General features: G+C 31.1%; 1 pseudogene; it reads right to left on the bottom strand.

Moving 5' to 3' along the window:
- Positions 1–1,000: 1,000 nt before the first annotated feature.
- LOC120144731 lies at positions 1,001–3,583 on the bottom strand (annotated as a pseudogene).
- Positions 3,584–17,550: the final 13,967 nt, after the last annotated feature.

Raw genomic sequence — 17,550 nt, 5'->3', positions numbered from 1 at the left:
TTTTGTATATGAACTTTCAATTGTTTAAGGGTAACGGTATAAAATTGGAATTTAAGTTCAAATTTCATAAAAAAACTTTTTTTACGCATGATGCAAAAATAAAAAGGATAAACTACTTGTTTAGTACCTAAATTATCACTTTTATTCTGTTTTAGTACCTAAACTTTAAAAAAAATAAAACCATATCTAACATTTACTTTTTGTTTCATTTTAATACCCGTCGTTAACTTTTTGTTTCATTTTATTACCTAAATTTTTAATTGTGGGGTACTAAAATGAAACGAAAAATAAACATTAGATATACTTTTGAAACAAAAGAAAGTTTAGGTACTAAAATGGAATAAAAGTGATAGTTTAGGTACTAAATGTGTACTTTACCCTAATAGAAGCAGTAGCTGGTTGGTTTTTAAAATGAAAAGAACAATCATCAAACTAATCACAAGAAGAAGAATAAAGAAAGGAATGAACAAGGGAACAGGGACATGTAATACAAAATACCCAAATGGCATGAATCGCATGTAAGCCAAGCATCAAATATGTAACACACTATGATAATATGATTTAATTTTCAACCTTTAAGTAGCGGAATTTGATATATATATATATATACCAGATATTGTTATATATGATTCAAAGTTTTCACAATCTAAGGGAAAGCAGTAGTTTTAGAAGAGAACATAATGAAAAGGAACTGAGAAATATAGAAATCTATGAAGTATGAACCTTTCTTGTTGCTATCATCAAGAAATTCATGGAAGTGTCGATTTTTCTTTTAGCTCCCACTGCTTCTCCTGCAGTCAACTTCCTGCAACCAATGGCATCTACATTAAGAAATCATTATCATTGCAGCTAATATCCGATATCCTTGTCTGGTTTGTATATGGATATGGATATGAGATATGATGCTGCAAAGATCATTCAAATACAAGAAACAGAACAAACCATGTTGGATATATCATATATACAGTTATATATCTGACTGCTATACCTGAGATATGGATCAGACAGAGCTGGTTTGCTCCACCGGCAGATCACTGGCAAATCCAATCTAGCTAGAGGGCTTCCAATTGATCAAATCCTCGAACTCATCAAGATAGATCTCGGAAGCATTCATTGATAACCCTTCTTCAATTGTTGCATTTTCTACATATGAACTTCCCCCTAGTAGATTTTCAGCCATAACATGATAAACAGAAGACATTTCTGCTGCACTGATGTTCTTTTGATCCACCATACAAGTTCCAAGCTCTTTCTCCACACAATCATGCAAAAACTTTGTGAAATTATTACATTGCATTGGTTCCAATCCCTCCTGACAAATTTGGCTTATACAGTTGACAACACTTAGGTCAGTCTCCTTATACTCAGGCAAGCTCTTTGTGATACAGACAACCTCTTTGTGACCTTTTGGTCAGTCTCCTCAGGCTCAGGCAAGTTCTTTGTGACACATTGGTCGGTCCCCATTGGCTTAACCACGTTTTTTGAGACAAATCGGTCAGTCCTCATCGGCTTAGCCACACTGTTTCCGACACTTTGGTCAGTCTCCATAGACTCAGACAACCTCTTTGTGACCTTTTGGTCAGTCTCGTCAGGCTCAGGCAAGTTCTTTGTGCCATGTTCTTTGCGACACATCGGTCAGTCCCCATCGGCCTAGCCACACTGTTTCCGACACTTTGGTCAGTCTCCATAGGATCAATCAAGCTGTTTGTGACTTGTGTCTCAAGCAACTTCCTCTTCTTGCTACTTAATTCCCCCTCATCAAACTCCTTTTGCTGCTGCTTGTTCTGAATCATTTGCTGAAACAGACTGGGGAATTTCACTAACTTAGCTAAGAATTTGAATATTTGTTGTTGCCTACATTCGGCGAATTGAATCCAATCTTCATAAACACTCAGTTTATCATTTGATTCTTCATTCTTTTTTCTCAGTTTCGTAACTTCCATATGCAATTCACTCTGATTTTTCTTCAAAACCCCAATCTCAGTTTCCAATCCAACATTATTTGTTGAATTATAATTACTTTTTCTCTTAATGCTTTTCAGCAAATGCTTCTTTCCTCCTTGGAACCCTTCATTCGCAAATTCCCATCTACCACAATTAATCTTCATAAAGCCCTGAAAAAGAAAACTCGGAAATCAGTAAATGTTAAAAGGAAAAGAATATATCAGTCGCAGCAAAAAATGAGGAAGAAAGGGGAGGGGGGGATGGTACATAAACGTTGAGTTGACGGATAAAGCTGGAAAATTTATTGTGCTTGAAGTATTTGGGAAGGAGATTTGCAGAGAATTCATGAGCATCCCAAACGATGAAGCTATCGCGGTGGACACTCCAGGAAACAATTGGATCGGTTTCCGAATCCTCCACGATTTCAAACGTTTTTGTCAAAAATGGAGCTGGACCCAACGCATTTAACCCTTCCATTGGCTCTGCTTTTGACACAGCTCTCTGATCGTCACCTCCGCCGCGTGTAGCGGCTCCGCTACTACCTATCACCACCGCAGCTGGCTCCGGTTCTTCCTTGGCGACAGCATTTACGTTCGACTCCGGCTCATCGTCTCCCAGTTTCTTCGATTGTTTCGAAAACGAAGTCGTGTCGGTCAGACCAAAACCTTATTCAGCTCCACCGTCAGGCACCGCCATCTTCATTGCTTCTTCTTTTGAAAGAATTCGTATATTCACAGAGAAATTCACAGTGTTTTAAGCCGAAATGTGTTGTGTATGATGGCACGTTTCTTTTGCTTCTCTGCCTACATCCACTATATTGTCTGTTTAGGGAAATGTCAATCACTTTTTGACACTAATTAAACTTGATTAATAATAAAAAAGCTCTCTCACGGGTTTTTTAAGAAAACGGCGTAGGATTATATTAAAATTATCGGACACCAATTTAATAATAAAACTTAAAGACTAATATTATAAGGATTAGTTATGTTATTAAAAAGTATTAGCTCAGAGAATATTTGTACGAATGGGCATACTCCTCTTCTTCCACTTTTATTACAATTATATATTTTTTACTTTTTTATTGAAATGTTACTCAAATAATATTATTTATTAAAATAATATTCTCTTCATAAAGGTGTGTTTATATGAAAACGCCTACTAAAAATCTATTTCAAAGAGACGATTTTTTCAACATTGATATTATTCAGAATCAAAATGAAAAAAAATATACAAATATTAAATCAAACATTATACGAATTTTATTTAAAAATACAAAATGCGCGCAATACTAATTGCACGAATATGAGCCGATCGAATTTTATTTAAAAATACAAAATAGCAGCAATACACATGTATAAATTTTATCTTCAATTATTTAGTAAGTACATATCTATAAGTGTATAAATTTTATCTTCAATTATTTAGTGAGTACATATCTCTAAGGCTATATTTGTACACTTTAAAATTTTATATATAACAATGTAAGATTTGAGTATATCATAATAAAAACTTATTAGTTTTGAGCTCTTTAATATATTTCTTAAACTTGATCATATTCGTATTAGTACAATAATTTAAGACAATTTTAAAAAATTGAAATCATGAATATTTCATAAAAATAATTACCTTTAAATGTCATACTAATTTGAGTTCGATCAAATTCAAAAATCATCATTAATAATACTTTTTTTAAAAAAACAAGGTTTATAGGGCATAACTTTTTCAATAGGGCAAGTTTTTTTGCATATTTACTAAAAAATTATCCTGACGGTTTTTATTTACGTGTCAGACACTCTTTTAGAAACTTTTATCGATATAACACCTTTACAGAAAGGCACGAATGATGATTCGCGCCTTACGCTGATGTGACACCACGTGTGGTATGATCCACGCTTTTCTGGGACAGGTGCTAAATTCCTAAATTTGTTTTAAAATGGTGTCTAATAGGTAATTAATTTTTATTAGGGTGATTTTTACGTAAAAATGACAACTTTATTTTTTTATAAAAAAAACTTTATGCATTAAAATATTTAAATATTCTTTTGTAAATTATTTTATAAATCGACAAATTTTAGTTTTTGCATGAAATTACTTAATACAATTATGTCTACCAATTACTACTTGACACTTTCTAATGTCTTTTTGACCCTTTCAAAATCCTATACGTATGGTCTAGTATAGAAAAATTTTGAGGGTAAGTAATTTAAAATATGAATAATTTTATAAAATTGTTATAACTAGTATTTCTTTTTTAAAATGATGATGATGATGATAATAAGAAATATTTTATAATTTAAAAAATTATAAATTTCATATATTTTTAAAAAATTACGTAACTTTTAAAATTAATTTTTTAAAAATATAAAAATAATTTTTTAATTACAATTGAGGGATCAAATGAATTATTATTATTTAATTATTACTTTTTAACAACAGTTAATAATGTGTATTCGTTTTTAATAAAAATTTGAATTTTATATTTTTAAAATTTTATATTATAAAGAATATTTTAAATATATAAGTGATATTTTTTAGCTTTACATTCTTTTTTTTTATTGAATTTTGTTACAAGTTTAGAGAGTAATACAAAAGAAAGGAAAATCTTTAGATTTTTATGTATGTATTTATATTTTTTTAGAAACATTTTACCATAATTTTTCTTAATTAATTTGAATAATAGAAGAATAAATAATTAATTTAAATTATAACTCATATATGCTCCATTAATTGGTTGATGATGATGATAATAACGAAAAATATTTTATCATAATTTATAATTGATTTTTATTATAATAATTGAAAATACATGAGTTATAATTATACCAAATATTTTAATATGTTTTATTTTCATCATTGATTTTTCAAAAAATTATTTTTTATTATTATATATTTTTAATTCATTTTATTTTGATAATTGAGTCATTATTTTAATAATTTATTGTCATATGACTTAATTTTCAGAAGAGAAGAAAAATTACCCTAACAAACAAAACACGGTTACTTCCTTAATATTTCATGTCATTTTCACACAAAAATTACTATAACAGAAATTAATTACCTCTCAAACACCATTTCATAAATTTTTACGAATCTAGCACTCATCACAAAAAGGCGCGGATGATGTGGCGTCTTGTGGGGTAAGGTGCGGATGACGATCCGTTCCTTTTGTAAAGAGTGTTAAATCGATAAAATTTTCTAAAAGAGTGTATGACATGTAAATAAAAATTGTCAGGATGATTTTTTGTAAATGCGTCCAAATTTTTTCGGTGGAGTTTCCCGCAGCGTCATTCATAACCAAAAAAGAAATAAGAATAATGGGTCAAAAACTTTTTTTACAAATTTTATTTAAAAGGCTGTATTTTTCACGCTACAAGTAAAAAACACATATTCGCATGAGTAGATCGAACAAATTTAAAACTTTTAGTGATAAATAATTTTATTGAAATAATTGAAATTTCTTGTAGTGAGCGATACACATGTAATAGGCTTTACATTCAATTACCCAATGAGGGCATGTTATAATATTATATGTGGCTGTTTGAAAAAAATCACATATATAAACAATGTGAAATTTGAGAATCTTGTGACCCAAAATTATTAATTAAATTTATGAGTTTAACACTAATTTATAATGATTAAATTTAAATAAATTAAAATTAAAATTTAATTAAAATTTATAATCAATAAATTTTTTTTTCTCAACTCACGATAAAATAATACCTATTTTCTTGCTTTTACTGTAAACCCATCTTTTCCATCGTTCACTTTTTTCTTTCGGACAAAAAATAATCATCCTCGTTGAATCTTATTATTCTTTCTTTTTCTTTTTATTACCATTGTCTCTGCCAATATATATATATAATTTGTATAGAAATTTTATTATTTCATTGCTCATGGAGTCATCCAAAGAGCTAGCAAAGAACCTTGCCTTCGCCCAGCTTTGTCCCCTGCTTAAGTTAATTGGCATATTCCCTTAAAGCTGATTCAATAGGAGTGCATTCTTTCTGGGAGGTTCTGCTGTAGTCGCCTACAATAAGGCTAATAAACAACGTGACCAGTAATATTTCAAGTTAAAAACGTTGCGTAAAATGTTATAAGTTGGAATCAAAAAAATTATCAGTAACAGATTGCACTAAAATATTATAAAGGGTAAGAAAATGAGTTATAAACTATAAAATGGCTGTCTCTTTTTCCCATATGTATGGGGTAAGGGGAGGTAAGATAGTAGATTACCCCCAACATCAAGTTGAGAGCAGCTTCCGTAAGAGACCTCTGAATTATGAAATACCTTCCGTGGGACTCGATCCCACGACCTCAAGGTTAAGAACCTCGTGCTCTACCAACTGAGCTGGATGGTCATAACTATAAAATGTTATAAATACTATTAACATTTTAGGTTGTGTATAAAATGTTATCAGAGTTTAAGCTAATAGAGTCTTAGATTTTCCCACGATAAGAAAATAAGTTAAAAGTTGAAAATGTTATGAAATATATATAAGAAATATGATTGTTCCCAATAATGTCATGGTTCAATAAGAAATAGGTTGTGATATGTAATGTTAATATTTTTATTAATAAAATAGGTTGTACCCAAGAATATCATGGCTCACTAAGAAAGCAGATTACAATCTGGAACCTTACTATTTTTAATAATAAAATGGATTACGTCTAGGGATGACAATTTCACCTACATCTGACGGGTTCCAACCCAATCAGGTCGTATTTTAAAAAAAATCGAGTTTGGGTCGGGTCGGGTAGGATTTTTTAAGGGGTGAAGTCGGGCCGGGTCGGGTTTGGGTAGAGAGTGAAAAAAACTCCGACCCGACTTGAGGATAATAATATAATTTCCTTAAAAAAATTATTATTTTTTAATTAAATCCTTAATTTATATCGGGTTCGGTCGGGTTGGGTCGGAGTCGGGTGGATGATATATATTTTTTGGGTCAGGTCGGATCAGATGTAGGATATAAATTTTTTGGGTCGGGTCGGATTCGGGTTAAGGGTGCATATTTTCGGGTCGATTTGGGTGGACCAAAAATCTGACCATAAACCGATCCGTTACCATCCCTAGTTGCGCATAAAATGTTATTAGAGTTTAAGCTAATGTGGAATTGATTTTCCCACTATAAGAAAATAAGTTAAAAACTGAAAATGTTATGAATATATGTAAGAAATATGGTTTCGTCTAATAATGTCATGGTTCACTAAGAAACAGATTGCGATTTGTAATGTTAATATTTTTAGTAATAAAATAGGTTGCGCCAAAAAATGTTATGGTTCACTGAGAAAGTAAGTTGCGATCTGTAATGTAATGTTAATATTTTTTTAATAAAGTTGCACCTAAGAATGTCATAATTTACTAAGAAATAGGCTGTGATATTTTATGTTAATATTTTTTAATTCGAAAGTATAGATTTTTGTGGAGAAGTATCGGTATTTTTATTATGAGTGAATCAAGATAAATTATTTAAGAAAGAAATTTGAAAGATAAAATATTGATATTTAATCTATATTGATCGATACTTTTGTATAAAAAAAACATTACCTATATGTTATCATGAAAAATCTATTTTGTCTTACTTTGGCATAATATAAACGGCTTCATACTTATAAATTAAAATAGTTAACATTAAAAAAAGACAGTACATAGTACGTTATCATGTGCAACATGTTTTGTCTTACTTTTGCATAATATAAACGGTTTCATACTTATAATGGTTGACAGAAAAAAGGGCGCTACCTACTACGTTATCATGATAAACATGTTTTGTCTCACTGTTGTATTATATAAACGGTTTCATACTTGTATCGTAAAATGTTATCAGAGTTTAAGCTAATGTGGCATTGATTTTCCCACTATAAGAAAATAAGTTAAAAGCTGAAAATGTTATGAATATATATAAAAAAATACGGTTGCTTCCAATAATGTCATGGTTCACTAATAAACATGTCGCGATTTGTAATTTTAATATTTTTAGTAATAAAATAGGTTGCACCAAAAAATGTTATGTTTCACTGAGAAAGTAGGTTATGATTTGTAATGTAATATTAATATTTTTTTAATAAAGTTGCGCCTAAGAATGTCATAGTTTACTAAGAAATATGTTGTGATATTTTATGTTAATATTTTTAATTCGAAATGTATCGATTTTTATGGAGAAGTATCGATATTAATTATGAGTGAATCAAGACAAATTATTTAAGAAAACAACTTGAAATATAAAATATCGATACTTAATCTATATTGATCGATACTTTTGCATAAAAAAGGCATTACCTACTATGTTATCATGAAAAACCTATTTTATCTTACTTTTGCATAATATAAACGGCTTCATACTTATAATTTAAAACAGTTAACATTAAAAAAAATGCAGTGCCTAGTACGTTATCATGAACATGTTTTGTCTTACTTTTGCATAATATAAATAGTTTTATACTTATAACTTAAATGGTTGACATAAAAAAAGGTGTTACGTACTACGTTATCATGAGAAACCTGTTTTGTCTTTCTGTTGTATCATATAAATGGTTTAATACTTGTAACTTAAACAACTGACATTAAAAAAATGTTACCTACTACGTTTTCACGAGCATAACAAAATAAATTAAAAGCTTAAAATGTTATGAATATTTATAAAAAAATCGAAAATATTGATATTTGTGGAAAGTATTGATACTTTGCAGCCTTCTCATTTTTCATGTTTTTATTTAAATTCGAAAGTATCAATATGTTTGGAAAAGTATCAATACATTTGGAAAAGTATCAATACTTGTGAAAAAGTATCTATAATTTCGAATTTAAAAAAATGAAAAATGATATTTTAACTTTTGAATCTAAAAATATCAATACTTTTATAAAAATATCGATACTTTACAGCCTTTTCATTTTCCATATTTTTTGAATTTGGAAGTATCAATACTTGTGGAAAAGTATACATACTTTTGAATTTTTATAATAAAAATATTAACATTCCAGATCGGAACTTACTTTCTTAGTGAATCATAACATTCTCGGGCGCAATCTATTTTATTAATAAAAATATTAACATTCCATATCGCAACCTATTTTTTAGTGAACCATGATATTTTTGGGAAAAATCCATTTTATTAATAAAAATATTAGCATTCCATATTGCAACATATTTCTTAGTGAATCATTACATTCTTGTGGGCTCAACTGTATTTCTTATATATAATCATAACAGTTTTAGCTTTTAACTTATTTTCTTATTGTAGGAAAATCCAAGGCTCCATCAGCTTAAACTCTGATAACATTTTAGTCGCAACCCGTTTTATCAATAAAAACAGTAACATTCTATATCACAACCTATTTATTAGTGAACCATGACATTCTTAGGTGCAACCCATTTTATCAATAAAAATATTAACATTCCAGATCGCAACATATTTCTTAGTGAACCATGACATTTTTAGGCGCAACCGTATTTCTTATATTTATTCATAACATTTTCAGCTTTTAACTTATTTTTTTTTCATGAGAATGTCTAAAGTCCCATCAACTTAAACTTTGATAACATTTTAGACCCAACCTAAAATGTTAATAATATTCATAACGTTTTAGGTGCAACATGTTATGTTAATACATTGATTTTTTTTTTTGATTCCGCTTTATAACATTTTGTGTTCCGCTTTTAACATGTAAAATATGTTTATCGATTATACCATTTTTTATGTTATTTTAAAATAGTTAGAACCTAATATATTACATATAGGTTAACATTTCCAGTGTCGGTAAACCAGTTTTGTTAAGATTTTTTCAAATTTTTTGTTGCGCCATTTTTAGTCTTATATTAGTTTGTCTTTCCTTAGATATCTCATTCGCTCTTTATTAATTCAAAAGCCTTTTTGCTACTCGCCTTACCCGCAAAAAGCCCTTCCTCAATGTGTCAAAATCCTCTCTAATGTAAAATTGGATGCTTCCTCATCTACTTTTCTACGACTCCTATTACTATTAAGGTAAACTACACAGGTTATCACTGATGTTTGGGATAGTTTTCATTTTTTCTACTGATATTTCAAAAGTTACAAATCGATCATTAACATTATCGATTGGTTACAAACTGATCACTCAATGTTAACAAACATTAACAGGCATGACAAAAAACATATCTAATGCGTTAAGTGCTTACATGGATTGTTTACCGCAACATTGGAGAACCATTAATATCCTTTTGATCGGAGATTTACTAATATTATAATATATATTAAAAATATGTAATAAATAATTAATTTATTAAAAAATTTAGGGAGAAATCAAGGGTTTCATTTAGATGAAAAGCTCTTAACCATTAGGCTCACATTTCTTCTTCTATTCCATTCGTTTGAGAAAATCAACTGTGATAAAGAGAAAAATTAGTTAAAAAGTGGTAATCGTATGGGGAAAAAGGGAGAAAAACCTAGGTCTAAGTGATTAAGAGCAAAGAAACGAGGAATACTTTGACACTAGTTTTATGTCTAAATTTGTTAAATGTTTTACTTTTGTGGACCACTCAATTTGATAATATATTGTAAAGTTTTAAATGTTGCAGGATTATGGACCCTACATGTTTCAAAAAATATGACTAATGTTGTGTTGTTATGGACTACTCATATTTGATAAACTATGCTGAATGTTGACAATGTCTCATGTGTTTATGGGAGTTAATGTCTAACTTTGACTTAATTTTATGTTTAACTTTGAACATTTAAACACTTTAATTAATATTTTGTTTTATGATGGTATTTTAAATTTAAAACAATAGGATGACATTTTTAAGTTTAACTTAAACTAATAAAACTTTAATTAATATTATGTTACAAGTCTTAAAGATGAAAAATTTACTACTGTTTTTTTATTATGGTGGAGTCTTTGTGCATTCACTTATAATGAAATTCACTGTTAAAAATGTTGTTTTTTTACCTTTGTGATTGTGGCACAATTTCTTTACTTGACATCTGTCAAATGTTGGACCAGTTATTTGGCAGTAATTCTCTAGAATTATTTTGGCTAGTTCTAGGTGGAAGGTTAAGTGAATAATCTATTATGCCTTTATCAAATGACAGTGATGTCATAAAAATGGTTCATAGTCTACCTAGGAATCATATTTATGTACAAGCTAAGGATCGTGTAAAAATGAGTAGTGAAAAAATGGGCAATGCTGAAATGGATACAGTTGAAATGGGTAGTGCTGAAAGGGACAGTGAAAAAGATATGTTTGATGGTGAAGAAGACATAGGGACAGAAGATAATGATTCAACTGATGAAGTTGTGGTGGGTGATGTATGTGATGAATTTGATTCATCAGATTCTAATTTTAATGAAAATAATGGTGAAACTTCCATTGATGAAGAAGTGACATTACCTAGTTACGTAGAGTAAGATGTGAGAAATACTTTATGAGAGACGGGCAAGCATGATAAAATGTTTGACTCGGATTTAGCTAATTCGAAAGAATTCAATACTGGAAAAGATTTCGATTTAGATTTTGTCAGTTTTCTTGAGTTTACAAAGAGGCTAATATGGAGAACCCTAAATTTTGAAAGGGTATGATGTTTTCTAGTAAAGATATTTTAAAGGAGGCAGTAGGACATTATGGGAGGGTGAATAGAACTGTTGTCTCATTTAAGCTTAATGACAAAAATAGATACAAGCAGTTTGTTGAGAGGGTTGTCCATGGAAAATATGAGCTTTCCTTCTAGTTAATGACATCAAACTCACTAGTAACAAGCTCAAACTATCCAACGACATACACATAATCAGTTATCCCAGCAACCAACTCTAAGGCAACAAGTGAGGCACAAATTGCCTCTAAAGAGGCCACTTAAACCACCTACTATAGTTCATTGGATGATGTATTCCAACCAAGAATATTGTGCTTCTAACCATCCAACTCAAGAATTTCAAACAATAGTAGAAGATTGAAGTATGTCCAAGTGAAGATGGAACTTTTTGTGTAGTTTATCTAGAAACTTCATTTGTTTGTTATATACATGATACTTCTAAATATTGGCTCATTATTTGATAGCAATTATTTTGAATATGGTGGCTTTGATATGTAGCAATATTTTGTTCACATTTAGTGTAGTTTATCTAAGAACTACGACATATTTCACAAACTGTTATTTTGACTTGTATCAGCTTAATGATAGTAAACTACATCTTATTTTGATAAGTTACAAAACAGCTTGTAGTTACAAATCATTAGGTTTCATTTTAAGTTATTTTGGTTCTTATAGTAAAATGCAAAAAGAAAATTTTCATCTCAAAAATTTATCAATGAAAAATAAATTTTCATTTCATAATTCCACCATTACAAAATAACATCATTCAACTAAAAGTTCAAGAAAAAAATCATGTAAATTGTCATTACAAAAAGTTTCATTTCTTCATTTGCTAAGCATTCCTTCCATTAACATGGACATAAAACACAAGCATTTTTCATTTACTAAGCCAGAGTTTATAAAGACATAAAAGCAAGGCAAAAATCTAGAAAACCCTCTAATTTATTCTTTCCCTTTCTACTTTTCTCAGTTTTTTTTAACAACCTAAGAATATAAATCTTGCTCGAGGCACATGAGAGCCATCCAAACAAAAAACAACATTATTTTGCTCTTCTTATTCTCATAGTTTCAGCAACCAAAGAAACGTCCTCCCATAGTTTTCATTCGTCGAAGCAGTAGCCACCTTAGCTGGGCATCCACAGTTGCTAAGCAGTACATCTATGGAGTCTTCCATCTTTACGGGATTTCTCTTACAATTTTAAAAAAAATTAAAGCCGAGGAGAAGAGGACAAAAATTATAATGAAAACCCACTACAGCAAAATTATTCTTTAGCGGCGTTTTTAGTGGCGTTTTGAGAGTAAACGCCATTAACTTTAAACATATAGCGGCGTTTACATTCCAAACGCCACAAAATGGTAACTTTAGCGGTGTTTTTTTACAAACGTCGCTTTAGGGTTTATCTATAGTGGCATTTTTTCAATAAACGCAGTAATAGGTCTATCTATTATGGCGTTTTTTCAATTAAAGCCGCAACAGATTAGTACTTTAGCGGCATTTTTATACAAACGTTGTAATAGGGTTCACCTATAGTAGCGTTTTTTAATAAACGCCGCAACAAATTATAACTTTAGCGGCGTTTTGGTAACAAACGCCGCAAATGAATCGTACTTTAGTGGCGTTTTTTACAAAAACGTCGCAATAAAATTATATATAGTGGCGTTTTTCAGTAAACGTCGCAAATGTTTTTAACATTAGTGGCATTTTTAAATAAAAACGCCGCAATTAGTTACACAACAGTGGCGTTTGTATTGTTAAACGCCGCAAAGTTAGTTTTAAATCTCCTCTAGCCCTAGCCATTTTTCATCTTCTTTTTTTGTCTACTTTCCGTCGTTTACAACTTACCCACAAAACTACACATGCATCTCTTTCACTGCGCCCAGCCTTCTTCGCCTCCAAGTCGTAGCTTCTAACACCATTCCTGGTGTGTTCTTCTCCCTTCACATTTGGCATCTCCCTCTGGTAATATCCCATATTATCTTTCTAAGTTTCCCATTCTCTCTCTCTCTTTCTCTTGGCTTTGGAGCACCGCTAATTTCAAGCTCAGCCCTTGTTCTTCGATTCTACACAGTACATATGGGTAAGCTTCATTCTCCATTAATTCTTCGTTCTATTGTTAATGGAAGAAGGAATCAAGATATAGGTAAGCTTTATTTAAATTTTTGATTGAAAAGAAATACTAAAAATTGACTCTAGAAGTTGATTTTTTGTTATTTAACAATTTGATTACTTTAGGAAATGAAAATTGCTTTAAATTTCATCTTCTGTTAATCAATTTTATGACAATGTAGCTATTTCCGTAATTAATTTCAATTTTTGTAGCTCCATTTTTTATTTTATTTTTCTAATTTCGAGTTGTTTTTTCCCCCTTTCGTTTTTGTGTTTCTTGTGTGTAGAAGCGAGAATTCCTTAGTGAGGTGAAAATGTTGTCGAGAAGAGGATCAAAACCGAATAAATTAGGTTCAAGGCTATAAATTCACCTTCATATTCAACAACTTCATCATCCAAACAATTTCTGGAAACTTCTATTGATTGCCAGAGCTCACCAGCATCTTCATCGGCTCGAAGCAAGCCACAATATATTTACTCTGAGAATTTGCATGTGGATACTGACCGATCCAAGAAAATGTCACAGTCAAAGTTCGGTTCCGTCCTCTTAGGTATATTGTTATTATTTTTCACTTGCTTTGAGTATTTTATTTATTTAATTGTTCAATGAAGGCTTTGATTACTTTTGTGGATTTAGTCAAAGGGAAATTCGTCTAGGCGAGGAGATTGCTTGGTATGCGGATGGGGAGACTATTGTTAGAAATGAACATAATCCATCTAGAGCTAAGAACAAGTTTGAAAAGGGAACTTTCTGTTGGAATCCCCCCTGAATTGAACATTCTGGAACCTTTACTAGATTTGTATGGAATGTAATCGTAGTCATACACAGTTCTTGTGTTTTGCCTTTCCATGGTTTTCAAATAGATTGGGTTGCTGATAAAATGTTGCTATGTTGTCCTCACTTTGTAATGTGAATATGATTTTATGTTGTCCTCCTTTCCTTTTTCGTTGAGATGAAGAAGAGATGCTTTAGGTGTATTTTTAGGCTGGGGAACCTCTTCCTCCCCCAAAAAAATAAACTTATGGTTTTCCACTTTTAATCTTGTTAGTGTATTGATTTCATTAACAGTTACAGGGAAAAGAAGATAAAAGGGAAAGAAAACAAGAAGAAGAAGAAATTGAATCAGAGAAAAAATTAAGGTACGAGAGTATCAGTTTCCACTTTCTTGTGTGATATAGAGACCTTCAAAAAAGAAAAGAAGAAAAGTAGAACCACTTTTCCATTTTCCCCTTTGTATTTCACTTATTATCATTTATCTATCATATTTTATGCCATATCCTGCTCACTTTACAGAGAACATATAAATACAAATAAGATATTGAAGTGGAGGAAAGTAACTGTGGGTTGCCTTTTATCGCATTTATTGTATGTTGAGAAACTCAAAGAATAAATGAATGAAATAATATTGTAATCATCTATTATTAGTTCCAAATTCGAAGCCTGCCTAATTGCTTGTGCACTAACTATACCATGCATGGATTCACCAAAAAAGAGTGAGTCAGTTTGTGTGGTTAATTATTATATATAATTTTTGAGTTCATGGTATTTATGTAGTTGAGGATCCCATCAACTGATCAGCTTTAAATTTTTATTCTCTCAACTAGTTGTCAACACCTAATGAGAAATCTCAGTTTGACATAGCTTTTTCTGTCTCCGATGTCAAGGTTAAGTATAAGGTATGCTTTTGTTTGCTTGTTGTATATTATTATGTTCCTGAACCTTAACATATTCTAAGGATTTTTTTTTATTTAGAGCTCAAATGTTTCCATCATAGTTGCAAACTTTTCTGGCTTTCTTGTTTGTATCTTTTTCTGTGCTTTAGGATGCTGCTTTAGAACCAAAATGGAAGGCATTCCAGACAATTATATTTCTCGAGCGGGTAAGATGCCAATCATAATACAGTTGACAAATGAAGGAAGGAAAACTTGAATGCTTTCATGATAATGGATGCTGAAGTTTAATAATTGGTCTAATCTTGCAGAATATATCTATTTTTTTCAAGGAACTCCAAGATTTTGCATGTGACCAACTCTAATCCCTCTAAAGTTTGTGACACATCCGAGGGGGTCTCCGCTTATGCTATTGGTTCGGGTTCAGCTGGTGCTCCTAATAAAGTTGATATGAAGTCTGGAACTAGCAAGGGAAATAACTTAGGGGCCTCGTCCTCTACTTTTTACAGTTCTAATATATCTTGTAGACCGAGTACCAACAGAAGGCAAAACTTGCATACATGCAAGAGGAGGTTGGTAATCTTTTATCCTTTCCCATTTATAAATTGTTTTGGATTTAATTTTATGTGTGTTTCCAATGAAAGTTAATTAGGGATACTATGCCTGATGTCCGTTTATTTATGTAGTAGTTTAGCGAAGGAGATCGGTGCTAGTCTAGTTTTTTACTAATTAGAAAATTGCTACTCTTTTTCTTATATTCTTGTGTCAGACTGTTTTACAAGGATTGAAACAACAAGAACAGTAGCTTGCATCGAATAATTTTTGTGTTTAGCCGTAGGCAAGGACTGATCATGAGTCAGAGGGCTTATATTTTCCATAACTTGCTCAAAATTTCAATAATGTTTGTCCTGATTATGAAACAACAATTGATTGTTTTATATTAACTCACTTATTATCTTTCCATACCTTCAAATCAAGTTACATTTTCAATTAACAGAACAATGCATACCACTCTTTCAAAGCTACTTTTGGGAATCGTCTTACTGTGGTTCTGAGGCTTTTCTTCTAGGATTATTGTTCTACCCTCACCATGATAAGTTTCTGCCATTTATATGTTCAATTGCTAGTTGCATGTTATTATTTTCCTAGTCAGCTAAGAAAGTTTTAGGTGTCCGATTAATATGATGATTTAAGGACCAAAGATGGTATGAGTGATGCACAACTATGCAGGTCTAACAATCTTCTGTTCTTAACACAGGATTTATAACGGAGTCCATGCAAAGCCAAAACCAAAATTCAAACCATGAGCTATTTGTGAGTCAACTACGGTGTTGAATGTGGAGCATCGTAACACCTCGGTTTTGAATGTTGAGCAGGAAAATGCAGCAAGTGGTGCCGGGTTATCTTTGAATGTAGGCCTACATGGGTGAACAATATTTTTTTTAATTGAAAGTGAAAGAACCTAGACTAAATTCTAGAGAATAATGTCAAACTACATTACATTTAAATGTAATGTTTATAAATTTTAATTTATTTTGTTAAATATTTTTCTGCATAATGTGTGTCTTAATTAAAATTTATGGTTGTTGTTAATTAGATAAAACTACATGATATTAAATTTAGGTGATGTATTGCATAAATGAAATATGCAAAATCAATTAATCTAAGCTAAAAACGGAAATTAGCGGAGTTTGTATAAAAAACGTCGCTATATATCTGACCTTTTGCGGCGTTTGTTCTAAAAAAACGTTGCTATCTATCTAACCTATTGCGGCGTTTGTTCCAAAAACGCCGCTATATATATCAATCTTTTGCGGCGTTTGTATAAAAAACGCCACTATAGATCTGACCTTTTGCGGCGTTTGTTCCAAAAAACGCCGCTATCTATCTGACCTATTACGGTGTATGTTCCAAAAAAACGCCGCTATATATCTGACCTATTGCGGCGTTTGTTCCAAAAAACGCCGCTATAGATATCAACCTTTTGCGGCGTTAGTTCCAAAAACGCCTCTATAGATATCAACCTTTTGCGGCGTTTGTTCCGAAAACGCCGCTATAGATATAAACCTTTTGCGGCGTTTATTCCAAAAACGCCGCTATAGATCTCAACCTTTTGCGGCGTTTTTGGTTCTCAAACGCCGCTACCTATAGCGGCGCTGGTATTGCCGGCACTTCTTGCGGCGTTTTTCCTATCGCCACAAGTACTTTTAGCGGCGCTTAAAACGCCGCTATAGGACTAAAAACGTCGCTAAAGAACGGTTTTG

The sequence above is a fragment of the Hibiscus syriacus genome, unplaced genomic scaffold (assembly GCF_006381635.1).
Source record: "Hibiscus syriacus cultivar Baekdansim isolate YM2019G1 unplaced genomic scaffold, ASM638163v2 tig00110890_pilon, whole genome shotgun sequence".
In the NCBI taxonomy this organism is placed as follows: domain Eukaryota; kingdom Viridiplantae; phylum Streptophyta; class Magnoliopsida; order Malvales; family Malvaceae; genus Hibiscus; species Hibiscus syriacus.
This window is presented reverse-complemented; position numbering and strand designations above follow the sequence as displayed.